Source organism: Monodelphis domestica, chromosome 6 (assembly GCF_027887165.1).
Source record: "Monodelphis domestica isolate mMonDom1 chromosome 6, mMonDom1.pri, whole genome shotgun sequence".
NCBI classification, from domain to species: domain Eukaryota; kingdom Metazoa; phylum Chordata; class Mammalia; order Didelphimorphia; family Didelphidae; genus Monodelphis; species Monodelphis domestica.
Window position 1 is genome coordinate 128,599,240 of NC_077232.1, and position 24,034 is coordinate 128,623,273.

General features: G+C 39.5%; 1 protein-coding gene across 6 annotated transcripts in view; it reads right to left on the reverse strand.

The window, feature by feature from the left end:
• RBM47 (RNA binding motif protein 47) overlaps positions 1-24,034 on the reverse strand; it is a 162,485-nt gene that overhangs the window by 93,948 nt on the left and 44,503 nt on the right. For all 6 annotated transcript variants that reach the window (XM_007496534.3, XM_007496536.3, XM_056802556.1 and 3 more), the window contains exon 2: positions 449-541. The gene's annotated coding sequence lies outside the window, so the exon portion shown is untranslated. The remainder of the gene's footprint in view (positions 1-448; positions 542-24,034) is intronic.

Consider the following 24,034-nt stretch of genomic DNA (forward strand, 5'->3'; position numbering starts at 1 on the left):
AGGGATAGAATATGATTCTTATAACCAAGGAATAATGTTTGAAATTGACCAAACCAAAGTAAAAAATAAAAATAAAGAAATATATAGCAAATCTCTCTCATGAAGTGAGTGGGGTGGGGGCGAATTTTCTAATTTTCGGATTAGATTCTATGCAACATAGACCCCCCCTATTCAGACATTTATATTCTTTCAGACCCAGGTGAATAGACGGTTAACTTGAGGAGACTTGAAAGATGCAAACAACATAAGATTTTACTCTCCTTGTTTGCTGATTACTCCTCTTTCCCGAAAAAGCCCTCAAATGAGGCTCCCTTTACAAGTTTTTTTACAGTAAGTTCTCTCTATACCATAACCTCAAGAACATTCAAAACTCTGTGGAGGATAGTAGCTAGAAACAGCTTCTGACAATAAACATAAGATGGAGCAGGACAAAGAGAAGCAGACTCACCAAAAGTATCTGCCTCTGAGACGGAGGAGAGCCAATGAAGATGGAAGGTCAAGCAGGGAGTGTCTGTGAATAGTGGAAGTCCTCCAGATGCTCCTGTGAGGGGGGACAACATTGTGTTGAGCAAATTGAACTTCACAGACTTTTATAGTCTCCAGGTAGAGACCTGCAATCCCACAAAGACTTTCAATGGCCCAGATTTCAATATGCATCCATTCCCCTCCCTTGCAGCCTCCGCAGAACTAAAGGTGAGCATCGCAAAGTGGGGCACAATGAGTATGAATTGACTACAACATATAACCAAAAGAGGCACTCCTTAGCAAAAAGCAAGAGTAAAGTGTCATGAAAAAGTTGTGTGGCACATGTAAAACCCAATGGAATTGCTATGAGGGGAGGGGGGGAAATAGGATTCTTGTAACCAAGGAATAATGATCTAAATTGACTAACTAAAATTTTCAAAGACTAAAAATAAAAAGTTGTGTGTCAGAAAGACAGGACTGGCTATTCAAGAGGCTACAACAAAAAATGTCTGGTGGGCAGCTAGAGTGCTTCACTGGTACCCTAAAGATTGTCATGAGAAATCATGGAAGGACCAACACTTTGGGTGGGCCAGCAGTGGTGCAATTTTGGGAGAAGGTGGAAGATCAACAGGGATGCCTGGATTGTAATCTGCATCTCTAAAGGTAATTCTCAAATCATGAAATTATAGGTCCGTCCACATGGCTCTTATAAAGGTTTGCTCATTCTGTGATATTAGCCCTGTAGCTAGATTCAAAGGTATTTGTTGTGACTGAGAATAAATGTGCAATAAAGTGAATAAGTGCATCTCAGAGAGCTCATCTTGGGCACAAACTATATAGCAGATAAAAGGACTCTTTCTATGGCCACTAGACATATTCTGTAAGAGAAGCAGGAAGACTTGGATTGAAATCTCACTGTTTGTTTTTTCCTTTTTGTTGGTTTTATTTGAAACTAGTTTCTAGAACTCTTTCCTCAAATTGGGCATTTTCCAGATCATAGGCCGTTCACCCCTGCTCTTCCCTTAAAAATGTTCTCATTCTCTACCGCCCTGTGCCCACGGTGCCTGAATTCTAGTTCTAATCAAGTTAGAAGACCCCAAGACAGGGCAGCTATGTGGTACAGTGGGTAGAGTCAAACCTGGAGTTGAGAAGACTCTTCCTGAGTTCAAATATGGCCTCAGACACTAACTAGCTTTGGCAAATCATTTCACTTTGCCTCAGTTTCCTCATCTATAAAATGAGCTGGAGAAGAAAATGACAAACAATTCTAATACCTCTGCCAAGAAAACCCCAAATGAGGTCACAAAGAGTGGGACACAACTGAAATGACCAAATAACAAGATAACTAATCTCAAGAAGAGTTTTTGCTACATGTTAAAGACTTCCAGCCCTCTTAGATACCCCAGTAACACCCCTGAGGAGGAAAGAAGGGGTACTCAGGCAGAGGAGAAAGTTTGGCCTTGGCTTTCTCTTTGGCTTAAGTCTCCCTTCCCTCCCTCCTCCTTCACCACCTGCAAGAGGGGATTTTGTGAGTTTCTACAGTTCCAGAAGTTATTGAACTTCTCATCTTCCCATCAGCACCCCTGGGTCAGCTGATAGCAATCTCAGCATTAGGAGCAAGGACAAACTGGACAGAGATTCATGAAGCCACAAAGCCCAACAGCATACCCAAGGAGAATTTCTCTCATTGCTTTATGTGTTCTCTTCTTTTCCCGCAGAAGTTCTGGAAGTTGTGGAAGTGCACCTCGAACAGCTCTTTTTCTCAAAGCTACTTGAACAATCTGAATAAATTGATCCAAATGATAATGTGGAGAACATCCCAGGAGGAGCTTGTGACAATGTCACTGAAGGCTCCTCAAGAGTCCTCCTAAAACCCTGACGGTTAAAACGTAGCCTTGCTCTAGGAGGCAAGGCTTACTGGCGAGAGTGGAACGTTGGACAGGGATGCTCAGAGCTCATCCAGGCTACAGAAACAGGACCATTTGATAAGAACAAGAGCTTAAAGCCCAAGCCATGTGGTATAGTCCCTATTTCTTTTCCCTAGATTTAACCCCCCCAATATGCTTTTTTAAAAAATCCTTACTTTCTGAATTAGTAACAACTCTAAGACAGAAGGATACAGATTAGACAAATAGTGTAAGGGACTTGTCCAGTGTCACACAGCTAGGAAGTAGGTGAGGCAACATTTGAACCCAGGTTCTCCCGACTCTTATCCCCTATTCCACCCTGATGGCCCTGCTCCCAATGCGCATTTTTGATGCTTCTATTAGCTCTTTTTTCTTTTAAGTTTAATTTTTTTTAATATATAACATCATATGCAACACAACAATAATATAGCACACATGATCTGTTATAAATATAATTATAATATACTTATTCAAAAGAAATTCTCACGCTAACCATGGCCAAAAAATCTGTCTCCTTCTTTTTCCCCCTCCCCAAGAAGGCAAATAATACGACAGAGGTTGTACAATTATTATCATATAAAATATATGCCCACATTCATCACATGAAATGTGTCGGAATTTCTCCAGGGGTATTTGTGCTTCATCAGAGATGCTTTTTTCTGCTACTTGAAAAACAAAACCCCAGAGTTGGTAACAATGTAATTAAAAAACCAAAACGGGATATTGTGCCTCTGTGGCTGCTGCTACCAAAAGTTTGGAGTGTGGATTCTATGGTGTCCGGTTTGCTAGCTTCTCACAACCTCTGGAATCGTTGTGTTGGAGCCTTCTCTGAAGAGGAGCCTGGGTTTAAATTACTGCACCAGCTGTTCAGGGAGCCAAGAACTCATTGGTGTGCTTTCTAGCTTGCCATAAGATGTTCTACTTGTACCTCAATTACCTGAACTGTGAAATGGAAAAGATAATAACGTTGACCCAGAGACAGGGTAATGAAGGGTAAGTAATTAATGACCACTAAGTAGATGGTGGGGGGAAAGCATGAGGCAGTAATATTACAATGTTTCATTATCATCACTACACTTTTTTTGTCTAGTTCCAAGAAGGAGCTGTAACCTCCATTGGGGAAAGGTACATTTTCACTGGTCCACATGGATAGACAGAGAAAATAGGTAACTTCCATTTTCCATTCATTTTCATGCAAGCTAAGAAACATTCTTTTTTGGGGGGCAACTCTCAAAGATATCTTGGGAAATGGATTAGTTATCGAAAATGTTTGTAGAGCTTTAAGTACCTTTAAATTGATTAAGATTTAAATTGATTTAAATAAGATTTGAAAAAGATTACTAGCTGTGTGACCCTGAGCAAGTCACTTAACCCCATTGCCTAGCCCTTACCACTCTTCTGCCTTGGAACCAATACACAGTTGGTTCCAAGACAGAAGGTAAAGGTTTAAAAAAAAAAGAGAGAGTAACTTTACTTCCTATTCCAAAGTATGGGACATAATCTGCTGAGAAAATTCTTAGCAAATGGTCAGTTCTATTTTCCAATCAATTAATAGGATTACGTAGAACCTGACTTTTAAAATTACTTTTCAGCAAGCCTTGTAAATTGTGAACTACCCAAGCCTGAATAAAAGGTAGTGATAGTAGTTAGCAGTGCCATAGATAAATTACTTGATAAAAGAAAAGGAGGCTTGGGAAAGAAAAACTCTTGACTGTCCTCCCCCATAATTCCCCTCCAGCCCAGGACAACCTAGAGCCTACATCCAGGTGGTAAATATGATTACACACACAGAGAAATGCTGCCAATTTCTGGAGCTACTCTTTGCAATCATCTGTTCCAAAGTTCTTCCCAATATACTTGCATAATTAACCAAGGTTGAGTTTTTGATTAACATACAGTGCTTGAAGGAACTGTGACCCATAGAAACTTGGCGTTTCACTCCCTCCTCCTTCTCCTCCTCCACCCTGTCACGAGTACAAATTTCAAGGGCAATAAAGGTCTTGGCTGTTTGCTTACAGCAAATGGAAGAGGTGCTGTGTCACAATAAAATTTCACCCTGTAATGTCCACCAGTCACCTGTCAAAGGCACTTGGAGATTTCTTTTTGGAAGAAAATAAAGGAGCAGACATTTTCCAACTGAAAAGCGCCTTAATTCTTCTAGCCTTTCAATAAAAGACGATTTATGGAAATACTAGTTATTTTAAGCAAGACAAATATCAACCTAAGACCAAAGTTACCAAAGAAGAGACAGGTGCTTAAAAAAAAGGCTTCAGCTTTTTCAGTCCTGATTAGCAAAATACTCTAATTGTTTTCAGGTTCCCCCTCAGTGCATGATTTATCCTCCCTGAGGCAACATCACAGGACCCCAGCAATCATTTAACAATGGGGAGCAGACACATACCCAGGAAGTTAACTCTAGGACCTGGAGTTCCCTGAGCAAAGATCCCTAGTAGTCTTCTTCCTTTGGGCAGCTCAGCATTAGGTTTTTAAAATGATTACTTCTAGACCTTTGTTTTATATTTAAACACTGCTGGGTAGTTCATGATGTTATTTCTTATTTTCTGGGTTTTTCCCAAGCCAAGATTTTTTTGTACAACCAACTTACATTTTCTGCCTTTGTGGATCATCTAGTTATGGCCTGGGCCAGATTTCCTGCTTCTCTTTTTCTTCCTTTCTGAATTTTTCCATATTTTGGCACATGTAGGAATAGGTGTGCACACAGACATAATGAAGAATTAAAAACTCAATCCACTCAATCAGGTTACTTCAGAAAGAAAATCTAAAGCTAGAATGAAGCTTAGAAATCCTCTAGGCAAAACTTCTCCTTTTCTACCCCCTACCCTTTATCTTACAGATGAGGACACTGAGGCCAGGAAGCCATCACTTATACTTACCTGAAGTTAAAGAAGTTAGAAGTGGCAACATTGGGATTCCAACCTAAGTCCTGTGTTCCAAATCTAGCACCCTCCATATTGGTCAGCAGATTGGGTAATAGGTTTCACTGGGGACAAGGTTAATGCTAATGATTAAAGCAAATTTTAAAATGGATTTGCCTTAGCTACCTCAAGAGACTTGTGGGTAAAACATGCTACATAAAGGAGTTTTCAAATAAGGAAACTGAGACAGAGCATTTAAGAGACACACTTGAAGTCTGAGTAAATCAGTTGCTTATTAAAGAATAAAAAGATTCAGTGGCTGAATCCTGAATTCACCGCCCAAAAGGCTCTCTCCCTTATTTGTGCTGAGCTAATTCAAGACCAGAAAATATTTACTGAGGTCTTGGAAATTGTCCCATAGCTATGTTTCATGCTTGATCAGTTAGACTAGTAAATTAAATCTATCAAGAGGCAAGCCAGTTCAGGGGAGGGGGTGGGAGCCAATTTAGAGTCCCACACTCCATTTCCACACTTAGATAGGTAAGAAGGCACAATGTTAATATCAGTAGTCTCTTGGTAAGGGCAAAAATTCTCCCAAAGCCCTCCTCACTGCAATAAATAGTACAGATAGCCATCAAAACAGTAAAAAAAAAGTTCATGGGCTGTGAGTTAAGAACTCCTGCTTATCAAGTCAAGGAAGATCAAATCAAAGCTTTATTAAGCACCTATTCTGCTCAAATATTCTGCAAAGCCCTGTGAATACAAAGAAAAGCAATCTTTGCTCTCAAGGGGCTCAGAATCCATTGGGGAAAGTAACATGCAAACAACTAGGTACCAACAAAATAACCTGAGATCATCACAGAGGGGAGGGGAGAGGGGTCTGGGAAAGGATTCTTGCAGATGGCATTTTAGGTGAGATTGGAAAGAAAGCGGGAAAGTAGGAAGGAAGACCACAATGATATGGTGAAATGCATGATCAGGGAGTTGGAGTGCCTGGTTGGAAGAACTGCAAGATGGCCATAGCCACTGGTTATTTCAGAGTTTATGAAGAGGAATAAGGTGTAAAGCTGATTGGAAAGGAAAGAGATAAAGGGTTTGAAAATCTGAACAAGGACAGACAGGTGGCTGCTCTGTAGATAGAGCGTCATTCCTAAAGAGGTCTGGGGTTCAAATTTGGCCTCAGATACTTCCTAGTGGTGTGACCCTGGGCAAGTCACTTAACCTCAATTGCCTAACCTTTACTTTTCTTCTGTTATGGAACCAATACTTAGGATTGATTATAAGATAGAAGTAAGGTTTAAAAAAAAAACCCTAAAAGGTGGGTTTTATATTTCATCCTAGCAGAAGTCACATTTACGAAGTTCTCCTACCAGGCACAAAGTACACCCAGGCACTGGGTGATAGAGAAGTTTACATAAAACACACACTTATCCCTGGCAGAACTGTAGTCCAAGAGGGGGATAATGACAGATACAAATAACAAGTTTTAAAAATACGCCCTCAGGAAAATGACAAAGTGCTTTATGAAATAGATGGAAAGTCCACTGTCGAGTGGAATATCAGGGTGGGATTTAATGTGGTCTTTAAAGAATAAACAGGTATTAATTAAATAGACTGGGGTGGGGACTCCAGTATGCCAGGCATAAGGCACAAAGGCACCAATACAGAAAAGTCAAGGGAAAGAGGAGGAGGAATATATGATTTCAGTTTCGTTTTGAGGAAGAATGTCAAATGAGGCTAGGATAGGGACAAATTCCTGCACCCCTCTCTTCCAGAACTGCACTAAAATGATTCTGAAGTCCATTTACCAGAAACCATAGGGCACGATCCCAGCCCACAGTTTATAACATAGTGGGAGAGATAAGGCACATATGGAAATAACCTCATCCATGGATAAGATATAAGAAAGTTCTATAATAATCATGAGCAGGGAGGGCTTAGGAAAGGAGTGATCTGGCCACAGCCCAGCTGTCCAATGCTCAACAGCTGGAAGAATGGAGTCAAGAAAAGATTCCCTCCAAACAACTATCATTTATTTAACACTTTTTAATCACCTGAATGTGAAAGTAGTGAAAGTACCCATATGGGTGGATCAGATTTGCTAAGGATATCCTTATCTCAAAAAACATTTAACAAAAAATTTCTATTTCATATTAGTATAATTAGAAAACCCAAATGAGTAATAGTTAAACTGCTAATAATATTTAGTAATGATGAATTATAACATCTGGAAAAAGTTGGTTACACAAGATGTGGCATTCCCCACCCATAGTGCTCCACCTCTGCAAGTCACTTAAACTCTGATTGCCTCAACTGTAAAATGGAGAAAATAATATCACCCACTTGCCAGGGCTGATATAAAGTAGTATTCAATAGCACTCAAGTTGTAAGTAGAATGGCTGAATCCAAATCCTGGCCGTCTGACCCCAAATTCAGCACAGTTTTTATTCTGCCACATTGTCTCTAGGGATGCTTTATATATCAGTGGAGTAGGGGGAAGGGGAAATGGAGAAAAAAAAGATTTTCACAGAAGGATGATTTATTAGAAAACTTTCTATTTCCATAAAACTGTCACTCTTAAAAATGATTTAGCAAGTGGTAAATGCTGGTACAAAGTGGTACAAAGCTGGCTAAGGATATAAGCATTCCTAATACAAAAAAAAAAGGAAAATTTAAAAATACTAAAAAGTATTTTATTCCTGTCACCCCTCAACAAATTCTAAAGCATACCAGTTTTCCCCTGACTCACTCAAAAGCTGCCCTCTCGTGGACTTAACAGGTATGTTCTGAGCAAAGTAGCCAGTTGTCACGTTATTTATGAAACAATGCTACACTACGCCTTACAAATATTTTCAGAAAAAACTAACCTGACTGAATTTTCAGCTTTCTTCTACCTGCTCCAGGCAGAATCTTAAGTGAATGAGAACATATGTTCAACATAAAATACAAGGGGCTCAAAACTGTCAATCTAGATTCTAACTTTTTTCCTTTTTAAATATACTTCCTCTTTCCTCATAATATAAAAGTAATGACAGATATAGTCTCAGATTCTAAATAAAGGAAGAGGAGGAAGGGCAGAACAAAAATCCCAATTATACTGTTTATGTATTTCCAATATTCATAAGAAATTTTCAATATTCATTAAGAAAAACAAAAACTTAAATACCTGATGGAGTCATGAAGAAATAGAAAGAAAACAGGACAGAATTTCCACCGGATATGTGGAAGAAATATAGCTACATGAATACAGGAATCAATCTCGTGGTTCAGTTATTCACTTGTTTCCTATTCTTTATGATTCCATGGACCACAGAATGCCAATATGATCTATGGCAGTGGTGGCAAAATTATGGCACAGGTTCCAAAGATGGCACACAGAGAGCTCAGAGGGTACTCACCCACCCCACCCCATCAAGACTAGGGTGGAGCTGATCCTCTCCCCCTCTCCAATGCCCCTGATGACATTTTTTCACATTTCCTGCCCCCTCTGACCAGAAGTCCAATGGGAGTGCTTTCTCCCTCCCCGGCGTGGGGTGTGGGGTAAGGGGTAGGAGGCGGGCACAACACTCTGGGGGGTTGGGAAGGGGGCAGGGGCCAGCACTTCATCTCTAAAAAGGTTCATTATCACTGGTCTATGTGATTTTTTTTGACAAAGATACTGAGGGGCTTTGCTATTTCCTTCTCCCGTAGATGAAGGCAAACAGAGATTAAGTGACTTACCCAGGGACCCAGTTAGTACATAAGGGCAGATTTGAATTTTGGTCTCATAGATCAGCAATATACAAACATATATTCAGCACCCAACAGTGCCAGACTTTGAAAATACAAAGACAAAAATCCAGCAGTTCCTGCCCTCAAGGAGCTTACATCCTATCAAAGGGAAATAACTTGTACATGTTTAAGCATAAAGGTTCACCCTTGACAATGTGGTTTACTCCCACAGAATTTAATAGCAGAAGGCACAATGAATCAAAAATATGAACAAAAGTTCTTAATTTGAAAAAAATGAAGGCTCTGGCAAAAGGATATTCAAAAAGTATACAAATTAAATTCTGTAGCTGCATATAATATTCTCTTGGTTCTACTCATTTTGCTTTTCATAATATCATGTAGGTTTTTTCCATTTTTTAAAATTAACTTGCTCATCATTTCTTACAGCACAATAGTATTCCATCACAATTATATGCCATAGCTTGTTTATTTATCACCAGTTGATGGGCATCCCCTCAATTTCTAGTTCTTTGCTATCACAAAATGGGATGCTTTTAATATTTTAGAACATATAGGTTCTTTTTTCTTTTTCCTTATCACCCTGGGAAAGAGACCCAGTAGTGGTACTGCTAAGGGTCTACGGGTAAGTTTCATAACTCTGGGCATTTGGTTTTTTGAAGAGGGGTTTGCCATGATAAAATCTTTGAATTAAGAAGTTCCCTTTGGCAGATATGTGAAGGATGGGATTATAGAATGGAAGTCAGGAGACCAGATTAGTAGGCTATTTATTACTACCCTTAAACAACTGACTTAACCATTCTAGAATTAAATTTTTTCTCCATTTGTATAATTGAAAATCTGTTACCCTAAAAAAAGAACTACATTTCCCACTGACTTCCTGTCATTCCGTACTTCCTGTAGACAAGAGGATATTAGAAGTGGGCAGTCCTCTTGGGCCTCTGGCACAATGAAGTTGAGCTTGGTGGTGGTGATAAGCTAAGCAAGGGGATTTTGAAATGGCTAATCAGCCATGGGCATGTGGTCTTTTATTTTGTATCCCTCTTATTCCTTTAATTCTAATGATCATTAATAAATCTCCTAAAATATAATATTTTATTATTGAGACTAAGTTTAATTTTTGCACATTTAAGTAAAGGGATTCAATTAGATCAGCAGTTCTCAATCTTTTTGGTTTCAGCATCCCTTTATATTCTTAAAAATTACTGAGGACCCCCAAAGAGTGTTGTTTATATAAAATTCATGATGATAATGAAGTAAATTGTTTTGACTTCATGTACCCCCAGAAAAGGAATGGGGGTGGGGCCTCCAGAGACCCAAACCTTGAGGACAATGGACTAAATGATCTTTAAGATCTTTCCCACCCTAAAAAATTTGTGATATCTATATCATTAAAGGGAGAACCCACAAGAAGAGTTCTCCACAATGATTAAATCACCAGATACTTCCCCAATACTCTTCTCTTCTCCCAAAGTGCTAATAATTTTTAAAGGCCCTGACAATACAAAGATAAAAAAAATCCATAGTTCCTGAATTTCAGGTGCTTCAGATTGAAAGGGAGGCAAGGTAAATAGAATATTAAGACTATGACTAAGGAAAAGTAAAGAGAAGCTCAGAAAAAAAAAAAACAATTTTATTCCTATTTCTCAGTCCCTCTGGATCAACATTGGTGAAGGTGAAATACTAGCACGAATGCAGAGTATGGGGGGGGGTCTCCGTTCCCCCTCTTCCCAGAGCCCAGAGGACATTTTTTGCATGCCCCACCCCCCTGCCCAGCCACCCAAAGGAAGCGCTTCCTCCCTCTGCTCTTTGGGGTAATGAGGGAGGCTCACAGGCAGCTTAAAGTTGAAGTATGGGCACACAAACTTTAAAACCTTCACCAATTCTTCCCTAGACTATGTGCCCCTTAACAAGCAGGTCTTACTCTTTTCTCTCTAAAAGTTACGTCATGTATGTATATATCTGTGTGTAAATTATATTGCATTATGTTAAATATAAAAATCTATCCAGCAAGTCTATTAGACATGGGATGATCATCAGCGAAGAATTGAATCAAACAATTCTTATAGTGACTCTGGTCTGAAGACAGAGCAGGTCTTATTGGAGTCCATTAAATTAAGTAAAAATTTAGCATTATCAAAAAGCCTGTCTACAAAAAAAATTTTTTCCAGGTTATAAGTGTGACTCAATTTCCCCCTTAACTCCAGATCCCAGTAAAATGTAAATATATATTTCTAGGGAGTGGTAACTCAAGAATTGGCATCCATGAGCAGATTAGTTTATCAGATTAGCCTCAGAGGATAAACCTGGCCCTGAGGCAATGAGATTTAAAAACAGGTAAATTTTGTATAGGAAAATCATAGGAAGACCAGATTCCAATCAAGTTGGGTGGAGTGGAAAGGATCTCCTTGGGGCAGGTGGGGAATAGGGTGAGGCAATTTATAACAGAGATGCTACCAAAGCTAGGGCTGGAGGCCAAGGTGTGTGGAGTGAGAAATTAAGTGCTATTCTCAAATAATATCTAAAAGTTAGTGCCATCGGGCTGCTCCCATATCCTTACAAAAGCTTTCCAGCTTTAAGTGTGACTGTCTAGGAACTGCCCTAGGCAGGAGTCTCTGGGGGATGGTCTTAGATCCTGAAGTCTGCATGCATTCAAATCTTAAGTAGCGATCTTGAGTACCCTTTTGTTTTAGAAGACCCTCCTAGTGTATGTTTGTATTGGGATTATTGAAGCTGCTTCAAGCCCAAAGAAGAGGTCAAGCCCAAAGGCTAGACTGATCCTCTCATCAACCCTTCCTAGGTAATCCAGTCCAGAATTACTCCCCTCTTGGCATCAGTCTCCAACTACCTGATCATTTCTTTAAAATATTGATTTGCTTGGATGCATCCATTGTGAAGTTATTTATTCTCCCAATTTCTTGAAGATGTTAATTAGCTCAAAATTTGTTCATTGTAAGCCAAAGTACAACTATTCCACACTACTGTAAAATGTTATAATCCCTTTTAGGAGACTTTATTACATCAGGATTCTCCTATAAATAGGAGATTCTTCTGTGACTAGTCTTGGGTCAACAACTGGAGGCAGTGCCCCTCCCCCCATCTTTTTCTTCTTCTACCACCCCCAATAAAGCATTTTATTTTTAAATTTTTTTTAATTTTATTTAGACGATTCCATGGTGCAAGACCCTTAGCCCCACCCATATATCATGCACAATTCTGCTGGGTTTAACATGTGTCATCGATCAAGACCCATTTCCTTATTATTAGTATTAAAGCATTTTATTTTAAATGATTGGTTTCCAAGGTCGTATATTTAATAAGTGGTAAAAGAGTGAATTTTGAAATTTCCAAAGCCCCTCAATTTCCACGCCACACAAAGGTAAGGAATACCTAACAAATTCTGCCTTGCTCAGACTAGCTTTGCCAGAAGGATGAGAGAGAGGAAAGATAAAGTTCAGATTCTTCCCCCTTTTAAATGTGAATTCAGAAATATTCCCAATGGTCTTCCAAAACTCATCTGACCCCATTTAGAATGGATTCCTTTTTCATGGGGATTATTATTCAAAGAACTATTCCTCGCTCACTCCCAATCAGCAAGCTTCTCTAGAAATGCCACAGCGGCCCAAACACTCGAAAGGTCAGGTCACGTGAGCATGTTAAAAAACACGCTTACATAACCTTGTGAGTTTCTTTCCAGACTTTTGCTCCTGATAGCCCAGACTGCATTAAGGCCCAAGGACCGCAGGAAACGGAATTCGACAATGTGAATGAATGGCTCTTCTGCCCGGTGCCCTCCTCACCCATGACAACTGGCGCAGACTGGAGTTGACCAAAGCACCATGGAACAGTACTAGTCTAGAGTGGACCACCCTAGGCTTATTCCAGTGAGTGCCAACTACTCTGCAAGCCCCTAAAGGGAGACAGCATAAAACGGTGAAGAAACACACATTTGCTTCAAGATTCAGTTTCTTATTGAAATACTAATAAAAATTCAAGGAAGTTTTTCTCCGACTTTCTCTGTATATACAGCCTTCCTATGGTTTAGTCACAGATCTGGGAGAGTATGCTGAGTGCTTTGTAGGATGAGACTAAATATCAAGATTTGGCTACGGTCAGCGGCAGAGAATATTTGGAAAATTACCCTTCTTGTTAAACTTTTTCTTTAAGTGTAAACTTCTCCAGTATCCACATCCAGAGAAAGAACTGTGGGAGTAGAAATGCAGAAGAAAAACAACTGCTTGATCACATGGATCAATGGGGATATAATTAGGGATTGACTTTTTTTTTTTTAAACCCTTACCTTCTGTCTTGGAGTCAATACTGGGTATTGGCTCCAAGGCAGAAGAGTGCTAAGGGCTAGGCAATGGGATTCAAGTGACTTGCCCAAGGTCACACAACTAGGAAGTGGCTGAGGCCAGATTTGAACCTAGGACCTCCCATCTCTAGGCCTGGCTCTCAGTCCACTGAGCCACCCAGCTGCCCCCAGGGATTGACTTTTAATGATCACTCTATTGCAAATACTAATAGTATGGAAATAAGTTTTAAACAATAACCCAGTGGAATTGTTTGTCCACTTCAGGAAGGAGGACTGGAGAGAAAGAACATGAATCATGTAACCATGGAAAAATATTCTAAATAAATAAATTTTTAAAAATCAATTAATTAAAAATTTAAAAAACAAGTATAAGTTTTATTTTATTGTGATCCTGGGTTATTAAAATAAAATCTATAAGGGAGGATATTGATAGATGCTTTCAAGCATTTGGAGCATCATCCTTTGGAAGAGGAGAGGGATTACAGTTGTTTTTGCTTGGCCCCAGAGGGCAGAACTAGAATAGTGCTCAACAAATTTAAGAAAGAACCACTTGGACTTGCTATACAAACTTTCTAAAATTGAGAGTGGTCAGACACAAGTAATACCCAATGAAATTGCACGTGGGCTGTGGGAAGGATGGGTGGAGGGGAGGGAGGGAAATAACATAATTATTGTAACCAAGGAATAATGTTCTAAATTGACTAAATAAATTCAGATTAAAAAAAAATAAAAATAAAAATGAGAGTGGTCCAAAGTGGCATGGCATGCCTTGAAGGGATCCATGAAAGTGATGACCACTTGTCAGAAATGTTATAAGGAGAATTTCTGTTCCTGGGATAAAATCCTTAATAAGATTTCCAGCTGAAAGGAATTTAAGGGATCAGATTACAAATCAGGGAAACTGAGGCCCAAAGAGAGTGACTACACGGAAGTCACACAAAAAGCAGATTAGACCAGCTCTCTAAGAGTCTCTTTTGAAGTATCATATTTCATGAAGTTTCTTAATAAATACTTAAAGCATAAGGAAAATAATAACCTCAGTAAAGAAAGAAAGCTCCCTGGGACCCAGGGAGAGCACAGAGCACCATTGGAAGAGAGAGAAAAGGCAGAGTTACACACAACTTATTTAACAAACGTGAGGATCCAATGTGGTTGAAGGGAAAAGGATTCTGGGAGATGAAGTTCAAAGGTTCAAGATTTCTAACTACACACTTTCCACTGAGAACTGATTTTATTAAAATGTGTTTATGCCTCTAGAAGCTTATTTGAATTGTCTTGTGTTTCACAATAGGGAACCAATAGTCATTATTACCTGGATGGACATCACAAAATGATCGCCAAATTTCTACAGCAATTATTTTGAGTATAAATTGTCATTTTGAGCATAAATGAGTACAAATTGTCTAAATCATGAACCTGTGTTTTGTGACCCCAACTAGAAGCAAACTTGAGTTTTTTATAGCATCTTTACCATAGCATAGAGTCCATTTTTATCTATATTTTTACCAGGGAAGATTAAAGGCCAGGCTAAGAGGATTGGGGGAAGAAGCATTTATTAAGCATATATTGTTTGACACTTTATAAATATCTGGGGGAGGGGGATAGTAGCTTGAGAGTCAGACCAGACAGAGATGAGGGATCCTGGGTTCAAATCTGACCTGACACTCCTAGTTGTGTGACCCTGGGCAAGTCACTTGACCTCCCCATTCTTCTGCCACGGAACCAATACACTGTACTGTTTCTAAGACTTGCTTGATCTTCACAAGAACCCTGAGGTACATGCCGAAATTATCTTTATTTTACAAATAAGAAAATTGAGGCAATCCGAGATTAAATGATTTACCCAGGGTCCCATGGCTACTAAGTATCTGACACTGTATTTGAACTCAATTCTGACTCATACAATTGAGTTGTGATACAACCTCAAATTGCTTAAGATTACAAATTATGAATTAATAGCACACTCTGACCACTTTGTATCAGGAAGCCTTGCCCAAACCTCTGCCTCCCAGCCAACCTGTCACTCCATCTTATCCACCCACCAACCCTGTGATTCACCAGACCAAAACACCCCCTCCCTGGCCACCACACCCCATTTATGTGTGCCCTTTCTTAGATGCGAGTGCCTTGAGGGCAAAGGGCTAATTGGCTTTCCTATTTCTGCCTCAGTTTTAGCACTGTATCTTCTGCACACCTTAGGTCAGTGCTTAATAAATACCTTTAAAATTTTTATTGTCAATTAACTCCTTCCTTCTCTCCCTCCCTTCTCCCCAAATGGCTCCTTGGGTAATCCTTAAACCCCAGTGGCCAAATGCCTCCTACGCGGATGAAACTGAAGTCTGTCCAGGCCCCCAAAAGAAAGCGATGTTGTTTGAAATCTGCAAAAAAAATGCAGTAATTATTCCTCATAAAGTATCTTTGAGTCCAATGCACCACGATCTCATAAAATGGATTTCTTTATTAGTTTCAGAATAAGCAAATTCGATTACAAATATACTGAGGGCAGAAACCTTATCTAATAAGTCTGCATTTTTCTCCTGGGTCCTCACAGAGTGGCTGCCTTGCAAAGGAGACAACAGTCATATAAAAGGTTTGCAAAGCACTTTGTGGAAACAGTAGGGACCCACCTCTATGGGGGACACAGTCCAAGACCTACCACAGATATAAGTAAGCCCCTGCTGCTCCCGATCTATACGTATTCTGTCTCCCCTCACCCTGTATCTCATCCGGTGCTTCTCTGCCTCTTGACACCCCTCCTCTAAAAAAATAAATAAATAAAAGTGGAAAAAAGTAAAAATGAAAGCAGAAGAGATAGATGAGTATCTGAAACCTCTGGGCATTCAAGGTAACTGAAACCAAACTGTGGAAAATGGAAGAGAAGGGGGCCCTACTGCATTCTCTCATTTGAACCTAAAAACAATAAAAAATAAAAAAAGAGATAGGCGTAATTATTGATCCCATATTTTTTTACAGATGAGCAAACCGAGGCATGACTTGCCCAGCTAGTAAGGGTTCAAAGCAGGATTTGAATCTCTCAAGTACAAGGGTTTATCTACTTTGCCACCTAGCTGCCACAAAAAGATCTGTGGTCAATGAACAGTTCGTCAAGAAATAACAACGCCCCTCAAAGCACATCTTTGTAAAATGAAAGCATGAAACATGGTTATTTTCTAATATGCAGATTAACTCTACCCTTTGACAATCATCATTGACCATTCATTCATGGTTACTCTTCATGCTCATTTTGCAGGTAAAGAAATTGAGAAAACTGGCTGTTTCTAGGATCTCCTGAAGCGACAGCATTTCAACACTCCTACAATTCTGGCTGCTGTGCGAGCTAACCCAAAACACTGTTATTTTGAAAAAGGGATTTCATTCTACGTTTAAGAAGCGCTTATGTTAGAGCCATCACATGGCTGCTGAACACTGGTGTTAGAAAACTGGATCGATGCCTGATGCCCCATCATCAGTACCAGAGAACATAATGGTTTGACTTCCAGGTAATCCAAATCCACATAACTAGAATGGGTTTCAGTCTTAGAATGGACAGAAAATGTTTGTGTTCTCTGTTTTTTGCTAAAATTCCAGAGTGCAGAACAAAGGTCAAATGAAACAAACCAAAGAGGGGATTTATTTGAACATGGAAAAAAAGATAAAAATTAGGATGAAGAGGGAAGAAAAGATCATCTATCTCTTGGCTCTAGGCATCTTCTCTGGCTGGCTTCCATACCCAGAATCCTCTCCTGCTCATGTCCACCTCCTTCAAGTCCCAAGAAGCCTTTCTTCACTCCTCTGAATTCCAGGGCTTTCCCTCTGTAAATTATTTTCTGTTTAGCCTGTCTATGGCTTGTTTGTACATATTCGCTTGTTGTTTCTTACATTAAATTGTGAGCTCCCTGAGGGTAGTCTTTTGACTCTTTATGTCCCTAGTGCTTGGCATCTATATAGTAGATGAGGAACAAATATTTATTGACTGACAGCATCTGTTTAAGGGCTTACTATGTGCCAGGCACTCTGCTATAAGCATTTAAGGAAGGCAAAAAACAGTCCTAGTTCTTAAGACGATCTAAAGAAAGTCTCAAATTGTTATTGGGTTTTTTTAAACTTGGAATACAAGTTCTGACTGTGGAATGGAAGTTCTGGTGTTAGCCAAAAGCCAGGCTCTGTCCTCCAGAAGTTTACAATCTAATAAAAATTGAGGTTTCAAAAAACTATCAGATTTTTGTAACCAAGGAACAATGTTTGAAATTGAAAAAATAATTTAAAAAAAACTTATCAAATGCAAGTTCTGGCTGTCTAAAATGATGGCTAAGTCCATTATAAAGAAATTCTTGATTCAGCAAAATTCTAGTTTTTTTGAAGCATTCCTTCCACCACCCTACAGTTTCTGCCGAGATCACAGAGACTCTCAGGCTATAAAAAAATGAAGATTTCGGGTCACTAACTAAAGACTTTTACTTGAGAGTTGAGTAAATGAAGGCAACTAGGTGGTACAGTAGATAACCAAGCCTGGAAATGGCAGGTCCTGGGCTCAAATCTTGTGTCAGACACTTCCTAGTTGTGTGGTCCTGGGTAAATCACTTAATCCTAACTGTCTAGCCCTTACTGTTCTTTGGCCTTTGAACTGATGCCTAGTATTGAATCTAAGACTGAAGGTAAGGGTTTTTAAAAAAGAATAGAGTAAGTGTTCTTTAGCCCTTGATTTTTTAATTCTTGTGTGAAGCACAAAAAAGCGACAAATCTACATTCCTTCAAATCAGTGCCCATAATAATTACCTTTTAAAATTCAAATTCTTCCCTTTCCTAATCCACCAGCTGCACAGCTAATCAAAGCTATTCCTAAACTACAAGTCACTCCCTAAAAATCTCCAATGGCTCCCTATTGCCTCTGGGATAAAATAAAAAAGTATCTGTTTGCCCTTTAAAGCCCTTCAAAATCTGGCTCCAAAGTACCTTATTAAGTCCTTCTGACTTTTCAGAATCCAGACAAATTGGCCTGTTTGCTCTTCCCCCCAGAGGGCATTCTAGCTCTCATTTCTAGACCTTTTTATAGGTTGTACCCTAGGCCTAGTTGGGTTGAGCCAGGTAGAAGCACTTGGTCTAGAGTCAAGAAGACTCATCCTTCTGAGTTCCAATCTAATCTCAGATACTTATTAGCTGTGCGACCCTCGGCAAGTCGCTCCATCCCATTTGCCTCAATTTCCCCATCTGTAAAATGAGCTGGAGAAAGAAATGGCAAATCACTTTGCCAAAAAAACTCCCAGGGACAGTATTGTTGTGTTATGGTCAGTTCACGGGACACCAATAATCATCAATCCATCAATGAGTGTTCATTAGGTACTTAATATATCCCAGGCACTGGGCTAAGTGGATACCCAGAAAAGGTAACTCACAAGGAGTCAGATGGGGGAGCAAAAGGTAGATAAGATATAGATAGTAGATAAGATATAGTAGGAAGCAGGCAATCTGGAAAGAAGGCACCTACAAAGCAGTTTTCCCAAATCTCCTTAGGCGGAAGACACTAATGAGTGAGTTTCCTGTTTGTTTATTTCTATTTGTTTATTTCTGTACATCTAGGATTTCAAATATAGTGGGAAGTTAATTATCACTCGCTGATTAATTTAGGAAATGATATAAATTAATAAATAGGGCTGTGAATCACTAAGAATGTAATTATTATTCAGACATTACACATTTCTTAAATATATATCCAGAACCCCTTAGAAGAGTCTACTACTCAACCAAGGCTGAAAATGGGATTATTCTAGAAGTCAAAACAAAAACCAGGGAGGCTTATCAGGAATGTCCCAGGGTCACTTGGGAACCAAAAGTTTCCCCTACATAATTTAGAGAATCTTAATCTGATCTTTGGAAAATGCAAGAAAAGCATCTACAAAGCTTTATCTGGTTCCAGAAAAAAGAGATTTCAGGTGACCCAAGCATAGAAATCCTCAGTTATGATTGTCTCAAATATCCCAAAGCTGCAGGTGCTTCAGAGAAGTAATTTCACAGACTCTACAGAATTTCCTTCCACAAATCAATGGTTCTCCACCCTCTTTCCCTCCTTAAGTGACTCACTGAGCTCCAAACTTGCAGTAATAAAACACTTTTCTGATAGGAGCTCAATGATACAGTTAACTCTCCAATTATCCAGAGGTTAATTGCCTAGGACCCTCGCTTTCTCTGATCTTTGATCCCATACCTGCTCCTCTGTCACTTCTTTACTGGTTAGACACTCCACTGGAAGCTATGCAGAGCAGGAAGAAAGCAAACTATATCCTTTTCTGCATTGTGGTTAGCTTTTCAGCCCTCATCCTCTTCAACAAATGGCTCAAACGGTGTTTGGGTATCCATGGAAACAAAAAATTATCTCTTTTGCCTTTTTTTCCTTACAAAAAAGTAATTCTTCCTCTCCCACAATCGGGCATCCTTCCGCTACCAGACAGCCTAAGGCTTCTCTCTGTGAGGATATAAAAGAGAAAAAGCAAGACTCCAGAGACCAAAGAATCTACTAGAGAATACATTTAGAAAACTCAAATCAGGGTTTTCATTGATTACCTAAATTTGTGTCAAGAGATTAAGGCCATTGTAGCTGAGTCTTCATGTTCCTATTTGGGATTATCTTGGCAAAGATATTGGGGGTGGTTTGCCATTTCTAAATTCCAGTTTATTTTATAGATGAGGAAACTGAGGCAAACAGAATTAAGTGACTAGTCCAGGGTCACACCACTAGTATGTTTGAGGCTATATTTGAATTCAAGTCTTCCTGGACCTCCCCTCGCCCAACTCCCGCCTGGAGCATCTCTCCCCACAAATCCCATTCAAATTCTCCTCAAGATACAGTCATTTTAGATTCCAAGCAAGCTGATCAAAATGTTCAGAATTCCCACTTTAAGGAATACTGGCATTAAAAAAAAATCAAATCAATCCCTAATTGGTAAAGTGTAGGTAAAGGAGTCCCTTTGGAGGAAAGGGGCTTTCCATGGTCCCCTGCAAGTCTAGCTCCGTCCTCTATTCACTCCCCTCGTAATAAAAGGTTAGAAACTCTTCCACCAACAGAAAGCCCGTGCTTCAACAAAAAGCAACATAACACCATGATGATACTGATGACTGCAGTTGGGTTATGGACTTGGAAGAAAGAGCTGGCCTTAAAATACCAACTGGACAAGTTACCGAGGCGCTCTCTTCATATTTAATGGGGAGCAGAAAATAATAAAATCATAAAATGCGAAGCAGGAAACAAGATAGCAGAGCTGGTGTGAGAATCAAATGAGAGTTATGTAAAACACTTTGTAAACTTTAACCTAAAATACAAATGTGAAATATTAAAAATGTGATATAAAATGAGCTGGTGTGAGAATCAAATGAGAGTTATGTAAAACACTTTGTAAACTTTAACCTAAAATACAAATGTGAAATATTAAAAATGTGATATAAAATGAGCTGGTGTGAGAATCAAATGAAAGAATTCTGTAAAACGCTTTGTAAACTTTAACCTAAAATACAAATGTGAAATATTAAAAATGTGAATTAAAAATGAGCTGGTGTGAGAATCAAATGAAAGAATTATGTAAAATGCTTTGTAAACTTTAACCTAAAATACAAATGTGAAATATTAAAAAATCTGAACAATGTGCATTTCTTGACCCATCTGATACGAATGGGTCCCATGAAAACGACTCCATGCTGGGAAAGGCTGGGAGACAATGTCATGGAAGAAGAGAGAGGGGAGGAGGTTCTGGGGAAGCAAAACAAACCTGTATGAAGAATGGAGAGCAAGAGGCTAAAGGTGAGTCCAATAGTCTTTGTGGAGTTCCTTGTGCTACTATAGAAACTTAAGGAGATACCTCCTGAAATCACCAGTCCAGACTCACACAACTCACCTAACTAGAGATGAAGCTATTGGTCTATCTCAACAGAAACCACCATCTTGTTTCATTGAGGATTGACGTTCCCCATTTGGTACAAAATTTCTCCACCATTTCTTCATCCCTTAACTCCTCCTCTCCACAGCTCCTAAACCCAGAAGAAATTTCTCTCTGTCCATCGATTCCAAGTTCAGAAATAGTAGGTGGCTGTCAATTTAGGAAATGATGTATTAGTTAAACAGTGTGTTTTTATTAGTTCTTATCATGTCAAGAGAAAATGAATAGGCTCTCTGACAATCTAGGTAGGTTATCCCTCCATCTGATTAATTTTGAGTATGTGAATGGGGTGGAATGGGGTTTTTTCAATGTTTTAAGAAATGAAGACATATAAGAATACTTAATAAAAAATTTGGGCACATCTTGCTTGCTTGGGGGGGGGGGGGGAGAGGGTGCTACACTTATCCCAAAACCCCAGGTAACAAACACAAGTGAAAGTGTAGAATGACTTCATGATCTTTAATAATTCATTTAGTGTCTCTAAGCCTTAGTTTACTCTATCTTAAAAAGGGAACATGAATACTTATATTACCTTCTTCATAAAGCTAAGAAGAGAGTAATTTATAAACTATAGAACATTTTATTTAAATTGTTATTATTACATATTTCATAAGTTGGCAGATAACATACTCTAAAAATAAAATCTTTCAAATATTCTAAAACTCCTATACTATAATGGTTGTGACCCAGCAGAGCACCATAAATTGATACATACTTAATAAAGCAGTCTTTGGTTGGTGATAAATATCTTCCCCTTCTTTTAGGCTATAAAATGTGAACACTGATACACTTTTAGTGGAAATGTGAATTCTGGAAACTATATACCCAAAGTGATTAAACTGTGCATACTTTTGAGCCTAGCAATACCAAGAGAAGGCCTATATCCCACAAGGATAAAAATGAAGGACATGATTAGAAGTGTCCATCCAGGCTGGCACTGTATCTTCTTTTGTAGCTTCCTCCCTTCCACTCCAGGGTATCTGCAAATATCACCACTGGTAATGATGGCCAAAGACTCTCTCCTCTAACCAGTTCGACCTTATTTACAGTAAACACCTTGAGATTTCAAATTGGAGAATGTATGTAAAGAATTTTGCAAACCTTAAAAAGGTACTAAATGGCACAATTATTGCTTCTCTTGTTTCAGTGGAACATGCAGAAGAAACCAATAGGAAGGTTCAACGGCTGAGATGGCGACGCAGCAAAGCACTGTGGAGTGCTTAGGGCGTGTTGGAGCACAAAAGACAACACGGCCATCCAATGCAGCTGAGGAAGTCTCCAGGTGTAACGACTTTTTGTACCACTGGACCCAGGCTTCCAAGAGAGAGTGGGACTGTCTCTGTGCATCGACTTTTCCACTTAAATCTCCTTCACACACAAGTTATCTTTGTGCACACTCATCTATCCTAACCCGCAAAGCCATATGAGGGTACATCAATAGATTAAAACGCACAAAGACAATTGTCATTCTCGGTCACCGAGAGACGACCACTACTGATGCTGCAACTGACAATGTGGGTAGAAACACTGCCCACCCAGCAAGGGCAAGGCCACTGGATGTTGAAAAATTCCTCCTGATAAGAAAAGAAGTGTCCGTGGGCTCACCTGTGTTTCCCGCTCCCACCACCCTTCATTCCTCTTCCGTTGCACCGCACCCGTCACCATGCAGTCTGGACCTTGAGGCCTTGGGTCCCAGGAGGGAACATGTTTTTTGCTATGTGAGCTCTCTCTGATGTTGTAAGGGGACAGGGTCAAGGTTGCAATTGCTACCAGTGCTTCTCTGCTTGCATATGATGAAGACAACCAGATAGTGAAGGAGGAGGGAACCCAAGGCCAGAGACAGTGTGTTTCAGGTGCATCCTGGTGCGGCCTCCTTGGGACAATAATAGCCAGTTCAATTCATAAGATTGATTAAATGCCTCCTATGTTCCAAATAATGGGCTAAGTCTTGGGAATTAATTAAAAAAAAAAAAAGGAAAACTACCTCCAAGGAGCTTATATTCTATTGGGGGATAGGAAGGAACATCTTTACATACAAAATATATTTGTTGTTGTTTTTTCAGTCACGTTCAGCTCTTTATGACCTCATTTGGGGGTTCCCTTGGCAAAGATATTGAAGTGCTTTGCCATTTCCTTCTTCATCTCATTTTATAGATGGGGAAACTGAGGCAAACGGAGTGAAGCAACTTGTCTAGGGTCACACAACTATTAAGTGTCTTTGAGACCAGATTTGAATTCAGGGAAATGGGACTTCCATTAATTTCTCATGGGAAGAGAAGCATTAATGATTCAGTGGTGATGGTGGTGGTATCAGTAGAGCTTCTTGACATAGATGATGCTTGAGCTTTAAATGGAGGTAGGGATGCCAAGGGGCAAAAGTGAGGAGGGAAAACTTTCTAGAGAGCATGAAGGACATCTGTACAACCATCCCAAGATAGGACATAAAACTGTCACACACAGGGAATGGCAGGTAAGTCAGTGTGACTAGAAGGGAAAGGACAGGATGGGAAATCGTGGAAAGGGACAGCTATGTGGCCCAGGGGTTAAGAGTGCCAGGTCTTGGGCTAGGAGGAGCTAGGTTCAAATCTGGCTTAGTCACTTAATCCTGTTTGCCCAACCACTGCCCTTCTGTTCCAAGGTTGTTATCAAGACACAAAGTATTTTTTTTTTAAGTAATGGGAAATATTTCCAGTTATCTGGATATAGGATTGGGAAAGACTTGGAATGCCAAATACAGAAGTTATATTTTTTCTGAGAAGCTTGTGAGTGGCACAGACAGACCTGTGGTTTAGGAATATTGATCTGTTAGCTAGAGGA